Source organism: Ovis canadensis, chromosome 2 (assembly GCF_042477335.2).
Source record: "Ovis canadensis isolate MfBH-ARS-UI-01 breed Bighorn chromosome 2, ARS-UI_OviCan_v2, whole genome shotgun sequence".
NCBI lineage: Eukaryota > Metazoa > Chordata > Mammalia > Artiodactyla > Bovidae > Ovis > Ovis canadensis.
The window spans coordinates 16,925,924-16,947,794 of NC_091246.1; the positions used below are offsets into that span (position 1 = coordinate 16,925,924).

The following is a 21,871-nucleotide window of genomic DNA, read 5'->3' on the forward strand; positions in this document are numbered from 1 at the left end:
AATTATCTTTTTTTTCAATGCTGTACAGAGCGTACGGGGGACTCGTTTATGTCATGGAACCTGAGCACTGCCAAGTGTGACATTCCATTCCTTAGTGAATTCAAGGGTTCAGCTTTCTGGCAAGGGATGATCACTTTTTTAGAATTATTTTCTACTCCCTTTCAGCACCACCTTTTGCCATTGATGTGCTTCTCTTGTATAGTTTTTTTTTTTTCCACAAAGTACAATTTATCACATTATGAGAATTGCTAAATTCTCGTCAAGGAGTGCAAAACCATAATACTGATTAAAACACAAAAGCTGGATGGTTGGTTAGGTTCAGAGATGGAGTGGAGGGGCTGAAACGCGAGCTTGCAGACCCATGTGATTTAAAGTGCTATTGCAGCAAAATGATGAATCACCCCCTATCCTGGCCATGCAAGGTCCCTTGTGAATAGCTGAATTCATAGACACCAAATTCACAAATGCTAACGGTATACTATATTCCCGTAAGTTTCCACCTAACTTGTGTTTTGCTTTTTATGTAATAATATCCAAAACCCTAAGTCTTTTGTGTATACTCAGCCTGTTCTGGGTCTCTCTTTGAGAGTTTGCCTTTGATAGTGAACTTGCCACATGAATTCAGTCAATTTATCATGGATACTGACCTTTAATAGCACCCCAAAAGTCTCCATAGCTTTCTCTGATTATTCTGTTCATCTGTTTCTACCAAACAGATTTTATAATGGTCAAGAACATAAACACAGCCTAGAGTAAGGATCTAGTTTATATTATTCTGAGTGAAACAAATGACCACTAAAATATATTGTCTGAATTTTTTCAAGTGACTCAAATTTTCAAGGAACTATTATGTATTCATGAAAATTATCAATAATAATATAGGGAACTAATTATTACATAGTACTAAATGACCAAAAAAAGATATAAAATGACAAGTATAGTAAGATTTCAGCAAGATTTTTGGTGTTAAAAAAAAGTGTACTAAAAATACTAAATTTCATTATACCAAAAAATAGCAATCATATCTGGGTACGTGAATAATTTTAAGTTTTCATTTATCATACCCTAGACCTTAAATTTCTTTTTCACAATCCATTAAAAAAAAAATTCAGCAGTTCAGTAGCACCTATGAAGTACCTTACTCCTAAAAGAACTATAGACCGGCTCCTTAAAACACTGCTCAAATTCCTCCACAGTTTCAGAGGCTAAAACTCAGGGCCATCAATTTGAGGAATTTAATAAAGAACAAGAAACAAATCCCAACTTCAATTCCCCTGCAAATATGACAGGATTTTTAAAATGTGCCTGGAAAACTGCATCTGGGGTTTTGCCAATCCCATAACGTTTGGGACGTTTGCTGAACCCAAAACACAGCCGGGCCCACCCATCCATAATTAAAGCCCTCCCCCCAAATGAATTCATTGCTTTGTGGCACCATCTGTCTCATTCCCTTATTTACATAATAGGGAACCCTGCTCGACTACAGCAAATGAGAAGCGACAAAAGAATGGCAAGTGAAGATGAAATGTATACATGTATACATCAGATTATGTATAATATGGTCAAATCCTTCCAATTAAAAAAAAAATTTTTTTTAATTCCCAAACCCATCACAATTTTTACCTGGGCCTCTTTCCATCTCTCGGAACCTCCTTCCTCCTTCTGCTGTATCTGCAGCTCTCACTAGCATGGCTTGTTTCAAAGAGTTCATTTGTCACATTTTATTTTATTAAATATTTTATTTTCCTCTTGTGGACCCATTAGCATGCCGGTTTGAGAAAAATGACACAAATCAGTTGTGTTTGGTAGTTACTAAGCTGCAGTGGAGAAATAAGCGGTTTTATATTAACTTGAAATTTAAAAAGAAAAAAAAATTGTCCCCAATGTAGAGCTTCCTTGAATCCTTCTCATTTTCCTCCCTTCTGTCTCCTGGGAAGTTCTTGTCCTAATAATGGGAACATGAGCAGTAGATCTGTTAAAGACAGACAAAGGGCTGATTTCTGAATATGCAGCAGTTACTCTAATCCCATGTTTTGTGTCTACTCCTACAGGCTGGGGCAGGAACAGCCTTCCAGTACCCAAGGCAGGCCCAGGACTCCTATCTGGGCTCTGCCACTAACTCTCAGTGACCTCACGCAAATCTACTTTGGGGATCTTCAAGTTCACAGTCAGTGCTCTGCTGTCGCATAAATGCCTGCCTGGAAGCTGAGATGATGCTCCCCTCTGTGGATGCAGAGCCCCTCCCTTTCCAAGCCCTCAGGCACAGATGCAGTGGGTGGAGGGTTAAGAGGCCTGAGTTCCTTCAGCTTCAGGGCTCACTTTTTACCAGGATCGAGCACCCTCAGGCTGGAGGGAGAAAGATGCCAAGACTTAGAGGTATATACTGTCTTCTGCACCATGCTGACCTCTTTTACAGTCAGGGACCAGGAGGGAGCCTTCTAGGTCCAGCACTGACAGCCCTTCCTTGGCAGCAGCCACAGCTCAGGCTAAAACATGAGAGGCTGGAGTTCCTGTGCTATACAACAGCTCCTTACTGGTTATCATCTGTCTTAAACACAGCAGTGTGTACATGTCAATCTCAGACTCTCAATCTGGCCTGTCAACCACAGATTGGCACTTGCCATCTACCTCTACAAGGTTTAAATCATGGGCTGCTGCAGCTGCTGACCTCCAAACCCTGAAGGAGTTCAAGGTGGAGAGGAAAAACTGGGAAAATTGGCAGGACAGGTCTTCAGACAGATATTTTCAGGAGCTGATTGTATGAGCCCAATTCGTGTATCTCTTCATATCTCATAAAACACTAAAATCTTTCATGGTATTGAAAGAGACACTTATACCCCAATGTTCATTTCAGCACTGTTTATAATAGCCAGGACATGGAAGCAACCTAGATGTCCATCAGCAGATGAATGGATAAGAAAGCTGTGGTACATATACACAATGGAGTATTACTCAGCCATTAAAAAGAATGCATTTGAATCAGTTCTAATGAGGTGGATGAAACTGGAGCCGATTATACAGAGTGAAGTAAGCCAGAAAGAAAAACACCAATACAGTATACTAACACATATATATGGAATTTAGAAAGATGGTAATGATAACCCTGTATGTGAGACAGCAAAAGAGACACAGATGTATAGAACAGTCTTTTGGACTCTGTGGGAGAGGGAATGGATGAGATGATTTGGGAGAATGGCATTGAAACCTGTATAATATCATATATGAAATGAATCACCAGTCCAGGTTTGATGCATGACACAGGATGCTTGGGGCTGGTGCACTGGGATGACCCAGAGGGATGATACGGGGAGGAAGGAGGGAGGGAGATTTAGGATGAGGAACACATGTACACCCATGGCGGATTCATGCTGATATATGGTAAAACCAATACAATACTGTAAAGTAATTAGCCTCCAATTAAAATAAATAAATTTATATTAAAAAAATAAAATCTTTCATGGCAACAATTGTTTCTCATGACTAGCAGAAGCTTCCTGACACCAGTATAAACTTCAAGAAACTTTTTACAAAAAAATATGTGCTTGACTGCATGTATTCCCCCTTTACTAAAATCACATACACACTGTCCTTCACCCCTACCTCTTTGGAGCAGTTTCTCAGAGCTTTCTGAGGTGCCATTTCCCAGGCTGCAGTCCTTATTTTGTCCCAAATAAAACTTAACTCACAGCTCTCACAGTGCGCATTTTATTAGTCAACAATCCCTTCCTCTGTTCAATATTCTGTAATAATTTAAATGGGAAAAGAATTTGAGAAAGAATAGATATAGTAATATGTATAACTGAACCATTTCGCTATGTATCTGAAACTAACACAACATTGTTAATCAACTTTACTACAATATAAAATAAAATGTTTTTAAAAGATAAAATGGGCAGAGCACCATCCAATTGATGCTTTTGAACTGTGGTGCTGGAGAAGACTCTTAAGAGGCCCTAGGACTGCAAGGATCAAACCAGTCAGTCTTAAAGGAAATCAACCCTGAATACCCATTAGAAAGACTGACGCTTAAGCGCCAATACTTTCGCCACCTGATGCAAAGAGCACGGGAAAAGACCCTGATGCTGAGAAAGATTGAAGGCAGGAGCAGAGGGTGACAAAGGGCGAGATGGTTGGATGACATCACTGAATCAATGAACATGAACTTGGGTAAATTCCGGGAGATTTAAGAATCTTCTTCGCTTCTCCAGACAGAGAAGCCTGGCATGCTGCAGTCCATGGGGTCTCAAAGAGTTGGACATGACTTGGTGACTGAACAACATACAAATATTTTTTAAAAATGTGAGAAGCTACTACTGGAACAGTGGCTCAATCAGCACAAAGAGCTCAAGAATCAAGCTTGTCTTCAGTATTTCTTAGCCCATCTCCAGGTCTCTCAATCAGAATTTCCAGGGTTGGGATGGAGGAATCAATGTATTTATTACTTTCTCAGGTAATTCTGATTCCATAACTCTTGCTCTTCATATCTCATAAAACACTAAAGGTTTGGGCTCTACTGGTTTCCATAACTCTTGCTATGAGAAAAGATTAGCATATCTTTAGGAGAAACAATCCCTTAGCTCTAAACTCTACAAGGAATTTGCCACATGCTTGTCTTTATCCTGGAGTCACTGATCCACAGAATAAGTAAAACTAGCAGCAATTTTCGGAGAAGGCAATGGCACCCCACTCTAGTACTCTTGCCTGGAAAATTCCATGGATGGGGGAGTCTGGAAGGCTGCAGTCCATGGGGTCGCTAAGAGTTGGACACGACTGAGCGACTTCACTTTCATTTTTCATTTTCATGCACTGGAGAAGGAATGGCAACCCACTCCAGTGTTCTTGCCTGGAGAATCCCAAGGACGGGGGAGCCTGGTGGGCTGCCGTCTATGGGGTCACACAGAGTCAGACACAACTGAAGCAACTTAGCAGCAGCAGCAGCAGCAATTTTACTCTCTAGAAGCAGAAATGTGGACACATCTGACAACCACTTGCAATTAGCCTGAGGCCAGAACCTCAGGTATTTCCCTAAGGGAAAGCATTTTGGTGCTGGTGCTGGAGAAGACTCTTGAGAGCCCCTTTGACAGCAGGGAGATCAAACCAGTTAATCTTAAAGGAAATCAACTCTGCATACTCATTGGAAGGACTGATGCTGAAGTTGAAGCTCCAATACTTTGGCTACCTGATGAGAAGATCTGACTCATTGGAAAAGACCCTGATGCTGGGAAAGATTGAAGGCAGAAGGAGAAGAGGGCAACAGAGGATAAGATGGTTGGATAATATCACTGATGCATTGGACATGAACTTGGGCAAACTCCTGGAGATGGTGAGGGACAGGGAAGCCTGACATGCTGCAGCCCATGGGGTCGCAAAAGGTCGGACACAACTGAACACCACCACTCTGATGAGCTTCAGGCTGGGCTTATACACTATGCCTGGCAATGTTCTGAGGCTAAGAACAGCCTCACCAGAGAGGCCAAAGGCCCTCCCCACATCCTTATCTGCTGGCTGGAGCCTCCTTCCAGAAACAGAAAAAAATGAGTACAACAACGACAGGACTTTTAACATAGGCAATTCAAATTTTCTCAATCGTATACCATGTATGAGATAAAAATAACTTCAGAAAACATTACAATATTTAGAGCAATGTAACACATACGTTATCTTATTCATGTTCGATTCTGCGACCCCGTGGACTGTAGCCTGCCAGGGTCCTCTGTCCATGGAACTTTCTAGGCAAGAATACTGGAGTGAGTTGCCATTTTCTTCTCCACAGCAATGTAGAACACAATCCAAACACAACCTCTGTACTTTTCTTGCAAGTGAAGCTTTAAGGAAAGTCAGTTACACTTCTTTTCCAACCAGATAAGCCTTCTGCTCAGCCACTTCTGTCCACATAGGAGAAACTGCTGCTACTGAGACATCTATTAGCTAAGAGTGGGTGGCAGTGGGGACACTTGGCTTGGACCTCCAAACCTTCCGTTTATCATCTGCACAGTCTTGATACATTTGCTAAACTTGACTGTCATCTGTAAAATGGGATAATAGGGGCCTATCTAACGGTTGAAGGATCAGTCAGATAAGGTCCATGACAGGTCTAAGCAAGCAGTGAAAACAAAGGGTGTATTGTAAGACATGGTCTATGTTCCACTGAGCTGGCAGTTTAAGAGAGGAGATGAAAAATTGGAAAATTAATTGAGGTTCAAGTTGCCGTGAAAGCTCAAAAGCAGAAGGGATCTGTCGCCCTAAAGAGATGGTAAGGCAGTATCCTTAACAAAGAAGATTCGAATTGCGCCTTTAGGGGGGGATAGAGTCTTCTAGAAGGACAAAGAGAGGCAATACAGCATATGTGGGGGGAAATGGAGGCTCATTTCCAGAAATAGGCATAGAAGTTGACACGATTTGTTTATAACATACATTTTGAGGGGCAGGAATTAGGGAAGTGGGAGGTGGGAAGCCTCTAATTAGGCTTTTGTTGCTCTGTGCTGAAAAAGAAGGCCTTTCTGCTGAACACACTGAAAGACCAACAGAGGCTTTATAAAGGAGAGTGACATGATTAGATTTGAGTGTAGAAAGGTCACTCTGGAAATACTGATTAAGATGGGCGGGAGGAGGGTGAGCCTAGAGGCAAGAAGACCACAGTTGGAGGGGGTGCTGTAGGAATCCTGGTAAGGAGAGGCAGAGGCAGCAGTGATGGAGTGGACATTACTTATTTGAAAGATGCTAAGAAAGCAAGAAAGGCAGGGCTCAGTAACTGATTGACTGGGGCAGGTAAGGGAGAATAAGGAATCAAGGCTGTCTCCCAGGTTACAAACGCAGGTGAATGCGTAAATGACTTGCACACTGACCAAGAGAGAAAGAAAAGAAGATGAGCAAATTTAAGAGTAAGTAGATGTGGGACATAGTGAATTTGCTTTGAGACATGTTGAGTTGAAAAGTATCTGTGAAAATCCAGAAGGAAAAGTCCAGTAACTATGGATATGAATGTCTCTAATTTATGGGGGAAAAAACTCAGGGGAAAAGAATCTCATTATGTGGAAGCTAAGAGTAGTTAACTTGATGGCAGGATGTTCTTCAAAATAGTTCGCTAGCAGCAAATACAGTGGTTATTTTCAGAAACTGAACTGCTTTGGAGATCGAGTTTCTTTCTCCACGGAACAAAGCTCTGGATTCAGAGTCATACACCCAATGGTGCTCAGCCATACTCTTGAGTTCCAGACAAAACTCAAGGACATTTTAGCTGCACCATGTTCAAGGTGAGATGATTCTGGACAATGGTGAAGGTCATGGACATAGTCAAACAGGACAATACACATGAAATTGATTTGAAGTCCTTCAAGAATCAGCAGTGTTTTCTCTCGTTCCTTGCTTCCTCACAGAAAGGCAGCCCATGGCAGTATGACCAGGAGTTCAGTCATGCCTGGCACACTGTTGGATACATAGTAGTTACGCAGTTAATGTTTGGTGAATAAACTGCCCAATGAAGGCACACATCAATTAAACAGAATAAACGTTCCAAGGGAATTGGAAGAGGCTGGGGAAAGTTTGCAGTAATTTTCCCCCTAGGTAGAAGTGATTCCCAAAGATGGGGCATTCAGACTTTAGCCAATGGTGGCATTTCAACCTGGCCACATCTCAAAGGAATCACTGAGCGGGGGAAGGGGGTTGAAAATGAGAAGTTGGGATTTTCTTTCTTTCAAGGAGACAAAATGTCCCAAGAAGGGATGAGTGGGTACAGCTTCTTTTAAATGGTGGTGAAATGCTATATCAGGTCATAAACCTGTGGTAGAGTTTAGTGACTGTGTTTAAATGGATGATTCTCATTGCCTTATGAGATCCGGAAAAGCCATAAAAATTCATGGCCTACTTGTGGCTGAGGTCTAATAAAGGAATAATCGGTGCTTTAAGCGAGGGGTAATGGGAGGTACAGTGGGAGATTTACTCGAGCAGTAAGGGCTGCAGAGACAGCCTAGGTTTTTTATGCCAATTACACTGGCAGACAACAGGGCAGGACTTCCCTGATATGCACTTGTAATCCTGTTCTCTTAAGTGACAAGATGGGTCCTTAGTTCCTCCTTCTCCTGCACTTTCAGGAATCAAGCCTTAGAGTTCTACTCAGGACTCCTGTCATCAAACTCAATAAATCTGCAGTGAGGTTCCCATCAGAGATCACTTGGTATGGTGGAAAGAACTTGGAATTCGAATTAGGAAAAACTTTAGTTTTAAACCTAGCTCTGTGAATTCCTAGGTTATTTTCTTATTGACCCTAATTATTCTTTCTCAATCATTCATTCCTGTCCACTGCCATGGGACTTGGGTGTCTCTCATGGGAGAAGGCCTCACTTATCCTCTTGACTACAAGCTTGGCCACGTGACTTGCTTTGGCCAAGGGCTTGTGTGTTGAAGTAATGGATGTCACAACTGAAGAGCTTCAAGAGCCTTTGGGAGGTGGGCCATTGTTCTTTTCTCTCTCTCATGAGAATAAAAGTGAAAATGTTAGTCACTCAGTCGTGTCCACTCTGTGTGATCCCATGGACTGTAGCCCACCAGGCTCCTTTCTCCATGGAATTCTCCAGGCAAGAATGTTGGAGTGGGTTGCCATTCTCTTCTCCAGGGGTTCTTCCCCACCCAGGGATCAAAGCCAAGTCTCCCGAATTGCAGGCAGGTTCTTTACCATCTGAGCCAGGAGGGAAGCACTCATGAGAATAATATAATATATATTTTTCGCCTGGGTTCTGGAATATAGAAGACACACAGGGCAGACTCAAAGCTGCTTTCAGATACTTCACTTGGGATGTAATATGACTGAGAATACAGGCTTATTGTTTCAAGACAGTGAGACATTGGGGGTGTTTGTTATCTCAGTGTAACAATATAGTGAAACCTGACTGACACACAGGGTGATTTAGGAAAAATATCTTAACCTGACTGAGCTCTGTTTTCCCTAAAATGTTGACAATACACCCACTCATGTTTCTGTGTGTGTGTGTGCTTAGTTGCTCACTTGTGTCTGACTCTGAGACCCTAGAATAGTTGCTTCACTAATTATGGTTTTAGTTATCCAGATTTTTCTACTCAGACAAATGAGAGGGACTAAGGCATTTCCCCAACATGTGTACTTCTAGTTAGCTCTATTTGAATGACTTGTTGCTATAGAATCCCTGGGCCAATGTGGCAATCAGTGGCAAATTGGACATTTATGACACTCTTCTTCCAGGACCAGGGCGAAAGAGTCTCTCAGATCTTTTCATCACCGCCTTCACAAGCTGTGAAAGAAATAGCAGCAGGTTCACTTTCACCCCATTACACATCCAGTCAATGGAACGCTGCCTTTTCCTTACCTGGGGTGACAGGCAGGCAGGTGAAAGCTGGCTCCTATGGCCTTTTGCACATGGTCACACTGCTATGAAATCCAGGGGACTGTGCTCACTGCAATCCCAGTAATAGCCCCTCGCCCAGGCCCACCTATTCATGGTTCACAAAGTTTCTGTGGTGTTCATTCTGATTTTCATAACAGTTCTATGAGCTTTTCATTCCCTCAGTCATTCATTCAACTGAGTGCTAGCCACACTGTTTTGGCCTTCATGCAAGTAGGTATTAGTGTATTAGTGACAGTTTATGACTAGTTACTGCATTTATTCAGCAAACATTCTTCTGCATCTACTATGTGTTGGGCACTGTAAAGTCAACGAAGATACTTAAGTGAAAAGGCATGGTCCCTCAAGGAAATCACAGTTGCAAAGACGATACAGACACGGAAATCACCATTTCTGAAAGGGTGTAGCATAAATGTGACCACAGAGTTCAAACCAAGTGTATCAGGGCACAAAGGAGAGAAAGTCCACCTACAGAATCAGGGACGTCAGGCCATAGGAAGGGACCTACGGCTGGGTTCTAAGAGATGATTGGAAGCTTACCAGGTGGGTGAAAGTGGAACAGAGAAGCAAGCAATGGAAACAATTTAGAGATTAGGAAGAGTATCTGTGTATGGCTAGAGCAGAGGGTCAGTTGGGGCCATAGGGAGGGATATTAACAGAATTCAATAGGTAGGATAAAGTGGTTGAAAAGAACCTTGAGGTGCAAAGGAAGGAGTTTCTCTTTACTCTGTAGGCAACGAGACTTCACATTAAGTATTTTAAATAGAAAATTATATGGTCACATTTAAAAAAAAGATTTCACTCCAGCAACAATATAGTCTATCGGAAATAAGTCAGACTAGAGTAGAAGAAACCAGTTACAAGGTTAATTCCAGAGTTCTGAACTCTGTGCTCACTCCAAAGTCTTACGTGTGCCATTTCTGCCGAGGACTAGTACTCCCAAGGAGATGTCACCCTTATTTCCTGCCATCTCTGTCCTTCTTTGGGGGAAAACAAACATTTAGCAAACGACCCACTCAGTTAGTTATAATCATTTATCAGAGGGACAATCATTTTCCAGACACCTCACACACTGTCTATGGATGGTGATCCCAAGGTCAGGATTACCTCGATAATCAGTCAGGGTTTGATGATGAATGGTACACATTTGCACTGAGCACCAAAAACAGGGATTTTTTTTTTAAATGTGTAGACACATTTTAAAAATATCATGGAAAATAAGAACTTTGCTGGATTTGGATACACTTAGTTTATAATTCGGCCTTTTATATAGTTCACAATGTTCTCACAGCAAGTATACTGGGGTGGTTTGCCATTCCCTCCTCCAGTGGATCAATTCCCAAGAAGAGGAGTACCAAAGAATGTGCTAACCATCGGACAATTGCACTAATCTCCCATGCTAGTAAGGTCAGGCTTAAAACCTTGCATGCTAGGCTTCAGCATTATGTGAACCAAGAACTTCCATATGTCCAAGTTTGGTTTAGAAAAGGAAGAGGAACTAGAGATCAGATTGCCAACATTTGCTAGATGATAGAGAAAGCAAGGGAATTTCAGAAAAACCCCTATCTCTGTTTCATCGACTAAGGTAAAGCCTTTGATTGTGTGGACCATGACAAACTGTGGAAAGCTCCTAGAGAGATGGGAACACCAGTCCATCTTACCTGTCTCCTGAGAAACCTGTATGCGGGTCCAGAAGCAACAGTCAGAACCCTGTATGGAACAGCTGATTGGTTGAAGATCGAGAAAGGAGTACAGAACAGCGCTGTCTGCTGTCACCCTGCTTGTTTAACCTATATGCTGAGCACATTATGAGGTGCCAGGTTGGATACGTTACAAGCCAGAATCAAGACAGGCAGGCAAAACATCAAAAACCTCAAATAGGCAGATGATACCAATCTAATGGGAGAAATCAAAGAGGAAATAGAGAGCCTCTTGATGAGGACAAAGGAGGACAGTGAAAGAGCTGACTTAAGCCTAACTATAAAAGAACTAAGATCATGGCATACGGTCCCATTACTGAATGGCAAGTAGAAGAGGAAAAGGTGGAAGCAGTGACAGATTCTCTCTTCTTGGGCTCCAAACTCACTGCAGATGGTGAATGCAGCGTGAAGTCAGAAGACGACGGCTTCTTGGCAGGAAAGTGATGACAAACCTAGACAGCGTGCTGAAAAGCAGAGACATCACTCTGCTGACAAAGGTCCGTACAGCCAAGGCTATGGTTTTCCCAGTGGTCAGGTAGGGCTGTGAGAGCTGGCCATAAGAAGGCAGATGCCAAAGAATTGATGCTTTTGAACTGTGGTGCTGGAGAAAGCTCATGAAAGTCTCGTGGACAGCAAGATCATGCCAGTCAATCTTAAGGGAGATCAACCCTGAATATCCACTGAAGGACTGATACTGAAGCTCTAGTATTTCGGTCATCTGAGGCAAGCAGATGACTCATTGGAAAAGTCCCTGATGCTGGGAAAGACTGAGGGAAGAAGGGGAAGAGGGCAATAGAGGATGAGATGGCTAGAATGAACATGAACTTGGGCAAACTCCAAGAGATAGTGAGGAACAGGGAGGTTTGGCATGCTGCAGTCCATGGGGTCTCAAAGAATCAGACATACCGGGCGACTGAACAAGACCAATTTTATAATTTACATTTGCTTTTCATTGCATATAATGTGGGGAATAGTGGTAGGGCTGGAGGTGGGACACATATTTTTAGCACATAAGTCTTCTAAAGCAGCAGTCTCCAACATTTTTGGCACCAGAGACTGGTTTCACGGAAGAAAATTTTTCCATGGACTAGGGTTGGGGGGATGGTTTCAGGATGACTCAATCATTACATTATGTACTTTATTTCTATTATTTAATTGATGTATAATGAAATAATTATACAAATCATCACAGTGCAAAATCAGTGGGAGCCCTGCGCTTGTCTTCCCACAAGTAGATGGTCCCATCTGGGTGAGAACAATGGAGAAGAATTGTAAATACGGATGAAGCTTGGCTCACTGGCCCACCATTCCCCTCCTCTGTGCAGCCTGGTACTAGTCCATGGCCTAGGGGTTGGGGACCCCAGTTCTAAAGGACTCAGTCTAGCCTTGGTTATGCCCTTTTTTCTCTGGTTGCACTGCAGATGACCACAGCCACATCCTTCCTTGGAACTTCTCTATAGAGAAGTTTCTAGACAGCAGCCAGAAAGAGAACTGCAACGAACTGGATTCATCATTCACAGAGATGTCAAGGACAGCACCTCCACCCTTACTAAGGCTGCGCAAGGAGACATGGCTGGCAACTCTTACTGCCTAATTCAGGTCTGAACCTCATGTAAGTTTATTTGGGCAACAGAATTGGAAACAGCATTTCAGATTCTGCTTACTCAACAGCAGTATTCAATTGAGATCTTCTATACTGTCAGGGCTTGAAAGTCTTGCGGATTACTATAGGGCAGGTTTCCAACACTCTTCCAAGGGTTCTGCTTTGGAGGCCCATCTATTTCAAGGAAGGCGAGCTCCATAGAGAGAGGCTGAGGAATGAGCTGACATGTTAACAAAATAAGTCGTGTGTGCTTAGTCACTCAGTTCTGTCTGACCCTTTGTAACCCCACGGACTGTAGCCTGTCAGGCTCCTCTGTCCATGGAATCCTCCATTCCCCAGGCAAGAATACTTGAGTGGGAGTCATTCCATTCTCCAGGAGATCTTCCCGACCCAGGGATTGGACCCCGGTCCCCTGCATTGCAGGCAGATTCTCTGCCATCTGAGCCACCAGGTAAGATCAGTATAAGTTGCTGCTGTTCCCCATATGGTTTCCAAACACTGCACAATCCAGTACCACTGCACTCGACTAGAGAACAGAAATATGAAAGGTCTACTCAGGGTATCTAGGTCAGAGCAGTTCAAAATCACACTTCAGACTTTCTCTGCTAATTCAGTCTACACTCTTTGGTCATAACTCACAAGGTTTTCCACAGAGTTCCCTATGATCACAAGCTATGTACTGAGTACTTATTATGTATGTGCTAGGCATATGCTAGGAGTTTTACCTGCATTCTCTGATTTACTCTTTCTATCTATGGGACATAAATTACTATTATTATCCCTCCTTAGCAGATAAGGAAACTGAGACACAATGATCTTTAGTAACTAGGCCAAAGCCAGAACAAGTAAGTTTCAGAGCCCAGGTTAGAATTTAGGAAGCCTTGGAAGAAAAGTTATGACCAACCTAGATAGCATATTCAAAAGCAGAGACATTACTTTGCCAACAAAGGTCTGTCTAGTCTAGGCTATGGTTTTTCCAGTGGTCATGTATGGACGTGAGAGCTGGACTGTGAAGAAAGCTGAGTGCCAAAAAATTGATGCTTTTGAACTGTGGTGTTGGAGAAGACTCCTGAGAGTCCCTTGGACTGCAAGGAGATCCAACCAGTCCATTCTGAAGGAGATCAGCCCTGGGTGTTCTTTGGAAGGAATGATGCTAAAGCTGAAGCTCCAGTACTTTGGCCACCTCATGCTAAGAGTTGACTCATTGGAAAAGACTCTGATGCTGGGAGGGATTGGGGGCAGGAGGAGAAGGGGATGACAGAGGATGAGATGGCTGGATGGCATCACTGACTCATGGACGTGAGTCTGAGTGAACTCCGGGAGTTGGTGATGGACAGGGAGCCTTGGCGTGCTGCGATTCATGGGGTTGCAAAGAGTCAGACCCAACTGAGTGACTGAACTGAACTGAACACCCCTTGTAGATGTGGGTTTTATTCTGTACCCACTTTAACAAAAGGATGAAGGAGAGAAATGGGACTTAAATCAACACAAGCAATTTTGTGACATCATCCCCTCACAAGATCCTGGCCACCATGCCTGAAACTGAATTTGTAAGGAGTTTCCCTGAGTCCCTGGGTCAAATGGCCTCTGATGTTCTGACAACATTCCTCTCCTTGATTCTATGCCCTGACTCTTCTTACTTGGACCCTGCAATGAAATGCCTCATAATTATTCACAGGTTACCTACCAGAGAAAACATCCTCTAGACCTTGGCTTGAAATTACTAGGTGAGTCAAGTCATATTTTTGGTACAATGGATGTGTTATTTCCCAAGTATTGGGGGTTTAACACAGCAACAGAAGCCTCTCACCAGAGACCTTTCCCCCTTAACTTTGAAATATGTGTGTACAACAGAGAAATACTTCTGGTTTTGATGCCCTTACACAAATTGTCAACACACTGTATCTTTTTCTTACAGCTCTTTGATGTACTTGAAGGGGTTTTCTTCCTTGAACAAGAAGCCACAACTCCAAATGTGTTTAAGACAGAAGCCCCTAAACATTTGAAGTTCAGTTCAGAATTCCTAAGCAGAAACTTGGCAAGAAGTCCTAACTTAAATTGGGAAAAATGAGAAGAAAAAAAAAAAAAAAAAAAGAAACCAATACCCTTCTCCCATCCACGAAGTATCAAATGTATACTTCTCAATAGAAAACAGACTTTTCACATCCATGTCATGCTGGTCTATCATTTATTCCCTGCATTTTCCCCACAAGACTTCTGGCTCATTTCAAAAGCATGGTAATGACCATTTGGATGTATTGCTTTCATCACAAATTCAACAAGCCCAAGTCTTAACTTCTAATCTTTAATCCACTTGGTGTCCCTTGCTTTCTTCTTCATTTCTGCTAACAACCCCCATCATCTAGACTTAAAATCTAGACACTGATTCCCTTAAGGACAGGAGGCATCCCTTAATTATCTTTGTATGTTCACTACCCAGGCAGTGCTTGTGCATAGAAGATGCTCAATAAATACTCACTCAGTAGATTTTCCCTTCTCCTTTTCCCTCTACTTCACCCACGCATCTTATCTCTTCAAAGCCCTTGACTTGACACTTGTATTTTCCAACATGAGTACCTAACAGCCAAATAGGTCAAATATGACCTATTTGACCAGGGTGCAGCCTGTTTAAGATTTTTATGAAAACCCCCACCCTGAAACCAACACATAAAATTGGTCAAAAATAGAAACTAAGAGGCCAGTGGTTTCAAATAATTACAGTTCTGAGTGCAGATCAGGGTCATTCTAAAAGAAGTAGACCTGTTATAATTGCCGTTGAATCTAAGAACAATTTTAATCTTACATGTTAAATTACTCTACAAGATCAAGATAAAGTTTAATGGATCATTTCCAAGGATTTCTTACCAAAGAATAAGAATGCACCATATCATTAACCCCAAATTCTTAAGAGTGGAATCTATAAAGCCCCTTTAAGTACATAACATGCCTTGCACATGGAAACTACTTATGTAAGTTTCTGTGTATCCCTGAATCTCACTCAAGTTATGGGCCCAATCTGAACACCAGCCATTAGCCTTCTTTTAAACTAAAATGTATTATTGATAACGAGTAGGCCTCATTCAACTCTGTTTCTGATTATGAGGTTCTGTATATAAACCACATATCTTTACTTTTTTTTTTCTTCAGTTATTTATCCCTTGACATTCTTTTAATGCATACCATGAATCCTATGACTACTTCTGTAGTTCATATTTTCCTGCTCCATCAGATCAGAGGTTCTTAAATCGAGGTCTGTGATGCAGAAGAGAGACTGGGGGAGTAGAGGTGTGGGCTCGGAAGCAAGAAAGCAGCGTTGACTTCTTGATGGTTTGAGTCTAGAGAAATCTAAGACATGCTGATGAGAATAAGCAGATGCTGGAGGAAAGATATTGCAGGGTTTACTCTGCACCAGGCATAGTTGTAGACACTGTGGGAAAAGCCCTACCAACCTTCCATTCTGATAGGGCCCACTAATGGCTACCAAACAAATCAATACATATTTTTGTCAGGTAATCATGAATGCTATGGAGACAAAGAAAAGAGAGAAAGAATGGAGAGTTTTATAAATTGCCATTTTTTAAAAGGTGGTCAGAGAAGTTCTGACTTTCCCTGAGCAAAAATCAGATGGAAGTGAGAGCAGGGATGTGCTGTTATCTGGGGAAGATCTTGGAGGGAGAGGAAGCATCTGAAGCAAATGCCCTAAGGCAGGAAGAGGCCTGGACCAGCTCCGTCAGCAGAAAGCAAGTGGACCGGTGTGGCTGGAGCAGAAGGTGGGAAAAATCATGTGCAGCCTTGTGCTGGTGACAGGGCTCATACTTTCACTCTGAATGACTATCCATTTAAAAACACCATCTCTCATGGGGGCCCAGTGTGCAACAGCTGCAAACAGCAGCCTTCTCAGTAGTGTATGCAGCCTATTGCCCATACAGGTTGCCCTAAGGGACCTTGAAGACAGACAGATAATGTCCAGTGGACATTCATGACAGGCATACTGTCTCCAATCCAGGCTCCAGAGAGGTATGTGTGGCAATTTTGGAAAGCCCCAGGACACAGTGGCCAGGGTTCACATTGGACAAGTCATTAGGCCCATCGATACCAAGCTTTAGAACAAGGAGCACATGACTGAGGCCCTCCACAGGGCCAAGGTCAAGTTCCTTGGCCACTAGAAGAGCCACATCTCCAAGAAGTGGGGTTTCATTAAGTTTAAAGTGGATGAATTTGAAAACATGACTAGCAAAGCAGCTCATCTTGGATGGTCTGTGGGATCAAATACATCCCTAATCATGGCCCTCTGGACAAATACTGGGCCCTGAACTCATGAGCACCTTGGCGCTGTCCCCACCTTACTCATGCCCACCAGTAATCCCTACTTTCCTGTCCAAAAATAAAATAAAATAAAATCTTTCCCTGATCGTATTACACCAGAATAAATTGACTGTTCACCATGTTCCAAGCATTCAGATAAGCTCTGGGAACATACACATTAATAAGGTCCAGTCCCTCTATAATAAGGAAACAGATATTTAGACAAATGAATCTAACACAAGGTAGAAAGCAAGTTAAGTGTTGTTAAGAGAGATGGCTGGCCTGCAGGAGAGCTGAGATCCCTCTCAGCTTCAGGGAGGAGGCAGTCAGGTTTGGTTCACAGAGGTAGTTCCCATACGTTCCCATATGATGGGCCGTGAAGGATGGATTGAATTCGAATACAGGGGTCACTTAGGTACAAAACTTTCTAAGGAAACAAGTCAAGGGATAGAGGTGAAAATACGCCTGATATTTTCAGACAACTATGAGAATTGACTAAGATGGGAAATGCTTGAAGGTGAGTAACTGGAAATGGGTTTGGACAAGAAGTTTGAAAGTAGATGTTTGAAGTACGTAAATGCAAGACAGAGAATTAGTGAACCCTTATTAGCTCTAGGGTATAATATGCCTTTTACATCCTTTCCAGATATGCTTGCTTACATCTCTACAGGAAAGATTACATAGGAGAAAAGAACACGCAGTGAATGTACAGGAATTAAACTGAACTCTCCTTTTGCAATTTGGCGAAAAATTTTAAGTTATATTCTTATTAGAGACAACTTAATATACCAGTCCCTTACCCCCTAGCACTGCACTGATGAGGAATGTGAGTCCTAAAGGTTTAATAAGCAATGAAAGGTCACACTATTAATAACTGATGAATCAGGAATCGGACTAATGTCCTATTATTTTCCTGCTACATTTTTTCTGCTCAGCTCTACCAGATCTTTCCATTACTGTACAAAGAAAGGTATGGATGACACACATTTAGTGCTTCAAATCCAGATCCTGAGCTGTCTTATTGTAACACACATATGATAATAATGACTCATCTGCTATTCCTCCCCCATCTGGGTGCAATCTACCTCCTCAAAACTCCTTCACACTGTCAGTGGTGACTGAGCTGTACAGCTGTAGGCAAGGCCTTCCAAATACTCCACTGTGGCATCTTCCACCCCTGCTAACTTCTCCGAGGACAGAAAAAAACGGAATTCCCTTTCCCAAGAGACATCTGCCACTACCACGCCATTAAGAAGTTTTGCTTCCACTTATTTGCTCAATATTCCTTACAAGAAAATCTTGACTTGTTCTTTTTCAATAATTGAGCTTAGCAACCAGATTAACATGCTTTTGGATTTTTCAAATTTATTTCTAATGAAAAGCAGAGTTAACAGAAAGCAAGAGAGAATCAGCCAACTTAGCCACAAAAGTAAATTTTAGCTCTTTGCTTGTACCTTAAGGCAGTGGTGCCCAACCTGTTTGGCACCAGGGACCAGTTTCATGGAAGACGATTTTTCCACAGACTGGCATAGGGGATGGGGTCAGGGAGAGAGTGGATTCAGGATAATTCAATTACAGTACATTTATTGTGCATTTTATTTCTATTACATCAGCTTCATCTCAGATTATCAGGCATTAAATTCTGGAGGTTTGGGACCCCTTGCCTTAAAGAAGTACTAGAAAATTTGGGAAAAGGCATTCTAAAGATGTTTCATTTGAATCCTGAAAATAAAAAACTAGCTTCAAGACTCAACCTAATTTCTATTTCAGGAAACCTTCTGTGAACAAACCCTTTCCCCAAATCTGTGCTCCCGTGAAATGCCACACATACCTTTAAGATGATGGCGCAGAACACACTGCGCTGTGACAATTGCTCTCCAGGTCTCTTCTTTCCCACCAGGTTCACAGCACCTATCACAGTGGAGAGAAAGAAGGAAGGTGTCAAAGATGGGACGGAGGAAGGAAATGTTTGATGCACGTGTTTTCCAAACGAACTCAAGACACATGATCTGGCAAAGAATGTCTTGGCTGCTAATTGGCTAAGAGTAATTTGAAGAGAAATAGCTTGGGTGTTAATACTAGGATTCCATACACACTGCTGGTTTGTGATGACACCAGAAAAGAATGTTCTAATTTGAGACTGAAAAATCTATGATGCTCATTTACTCTGCACACATTACATCTCAAACCGGGATTGCCGAAAATCAGCATTTCGTGGATCTGTGGTTATTTTGATGAAAGCTTATACAGGCCCATTTTGGTCTAGATACATTTGTGTTTTATGTACTTGATATATAGGTAATTTTACATAGGCCTTACAGTGAAATAAAACATGATGCAATGTAATGCGTGGCAAAGACCATGGCAGGTGGGTACCACGGTACCTGAGGCTCTAACTGTTGGTCAATGACAACACTCTAGTACCTATCCTTCAACTGCTTCTTTTCTCTACTGCTTGTCAAGTAAGATGTTGCACTGTGTCTGTCTTTCTGCATTGCCGTTTTCTTCCCCATATTACACAGAGCAACATGGCACATGCTTCACTGTTAACAGTTTTTATTTTAGAAAAAAAAAATTAAGATAGGTTATAACCCATCACCATGAACCCTGTGGCAGGACAACAAAGCTGATTTATCATTTTCAACTCTTTCTATTCATACCAGCTCTCACCCCAAATACTTATTGAGTCCAGCTTAAGTGACCATAGATTAAATAAAGATAGTGATATCCCCTTCAAGTGGCTGAAATATCTTAAATTTCTTCTGCACCATTACTCTACTGGAAAACTGCTTTGGGCAGGTTGATTTTGGCTGGCATCCTTTGTAAGGAATTCAGCAACTGGTCATGTCTAGGGGTGTCTGTACACCTGTGTTTTTGATCTCTAATACACAGGACGTTAGAATTAGATTTGTATGTTTGAGAATCATTAATCAGTGATGAGTCTCACCTTGCCAAATGACTTTAAGAAGATTGGTATGAAAAAATTAATATCAGATATTTGCATTAGGATATCAATTCTCACTAGTATTTTACTAAGACATTGAAAGATTTCTGCAAAAGGAGATATAAACAAGGAATGTCCCAGGATAGAAGTACACATAATGAAGGCGGCATGGACTACTCAAGGGAACAACAGAATTTAAGCGATTCAGAATCTCAAGCCATGAATATTCTTTTAGTGCCCGTTATATGCTGGAACATGTACATATATAGTCATGGCCACATATACAAACGTAGGGTATAATTATGAGTTCTTTTTGGTGGTGGTTGTTCACTCGCCCAGTTGTGTCTGACTGTTCATGACCCCATGGACTGCAGCACGCCAGGCCTCCCTGTCCCTCACCATCTCCTGGAGTCTGCCCAACTTCATATCCATGGCATTGATGATGCCATCCAGCCATGTCATTCTCTGAAAACCTTTTCTCTTTCTGCCTTCAATCTTTCCTTTGGGAGATTCAAAGGAATGCTTGAGCACCTCCGTGAAGAGACTGACTGGGGCTGAGCCACAGCTTACAGAAAAGTTTTGGGTGGGGCCAGAAGAATCAGGAACCTTTCACATTGATTTTGTTTACCACAATCATTTGTCTTTTTTGCAAAGTTTTAACTTTCACATGAAGCCATAATTATTATATTAAAGTATGGAATTATCCATACTTATGTTAAATGTCATCCCTCGAGTCTGAGTGTTTTAATATCTAATTTTTGATATAAGATAAGCTATTTATGATTCCTTCCAGCTCCATATCACCTGCCACTTTAACAAATAAGTCTTCACCTATCTCTAAAAAAGATGTTGGCCCCGGACCAGATCAAGGACCTGCAGGTTCACCTTTTCTCCAGGGATCTCCCTTCTGACAGCCACTGCAGCACTCTGCCAATTACACAGCCATCAAATTGAAAGCCATCAAGCTGTTTCCATCTTCACTTTAAGGTTTTACAAAACACTGAGCTTGAATACCCTACTCGAGACTATAGGATTTTATAAACGACTAAAATTTGATCCACAAAATGAAATGAAGATGTGAGAGCATAATCTGTTCTTAGGGATTATGGCTAATTCCCAGGGATTGCTGCAACTTTTATAATTGCTCATTTTTTTTTTCACTTAATCTATTTAAAAATCAGAACCATTGCCAAGTTTTCTAAAGCTTTTGGAAATCGATACTGGCTTGGTCACCCAGTACCTCCCAGGTCCCCGCACACTACAAACATGGCCGAAAGCATCTCATCCATCTCCTCTGTGGCTCTGCCCAGCTCAGCATCAGGCAGGCCAATAATTTCACCTGGGCAGAGGGCTCCATTTCCTTTACCGAAAGGTAATATTCCTTGGGAATCACTTTATCTTGATTGGGCTTCCAGATCCTTCCCTTAATGTTTGTTCTTCTCTTTCCTGCCTTTTTTGAGTACTGATCTGAGAAGAAGTTAAGAGAGGCATTTAATAATTTATTCAGTTGACAACTGACACCTTGCTTTAAAAAATAAATAAATACATGACACCAAATATAATGTACCTAAAAAACGAAGGTGCTTCAACTCACCGAGCCTAAAAGAGCTGATATGAGTGAGAAGATGGAAAGGGTGAACATGTTTCTAGAGAGACTGCTTTTATTTGCAAGAAATTCCCTCTACAGCTGGTGAGCCTGTCAATACAACAAGAAGGGTGGAGGCCGTCTCTCTCAAGATGATTTGAGGAATAATGGTGAGCAACCAGGTAGCTGATGCAGTGTGAGAAGGCCTGTCGTCCACGCCTCTACCTCCTCTGAGGGATCTGCCCCGTTCATCTGTCAGTTCAGCAGAAGCTCTGTCTGTGACGACCAGAAGCCTGGCGGTAAGTCAATATGTTCCCCTTGAGACAAGGAAAATTCCACAGGTCAGACTTGCAAGGCAAG

The 21,871-nt window shown here is 42.1% G+C and overlaps 1 non-coding gene across 1 annotated transcript; it reads left to right on the plus strand.

Annotated features, from left to right (window-relative positions):
• Positions 1-16,500: 16,500 nt before the first annotated feature.
• On the plus strand, positions 16,501-16,634 carry LOC138434873 (small nucleolar RNA SNORA70). Its single transcript, XR_011254936.1, has one exon. It is a non-coding gene; the product is annotated as a small nucleolar RNA SNORA70 (small nucleolar RNA).
• The last annotated feature ends 5,237 nt before the right edge of the window (positions 16,635-21,871 follow it).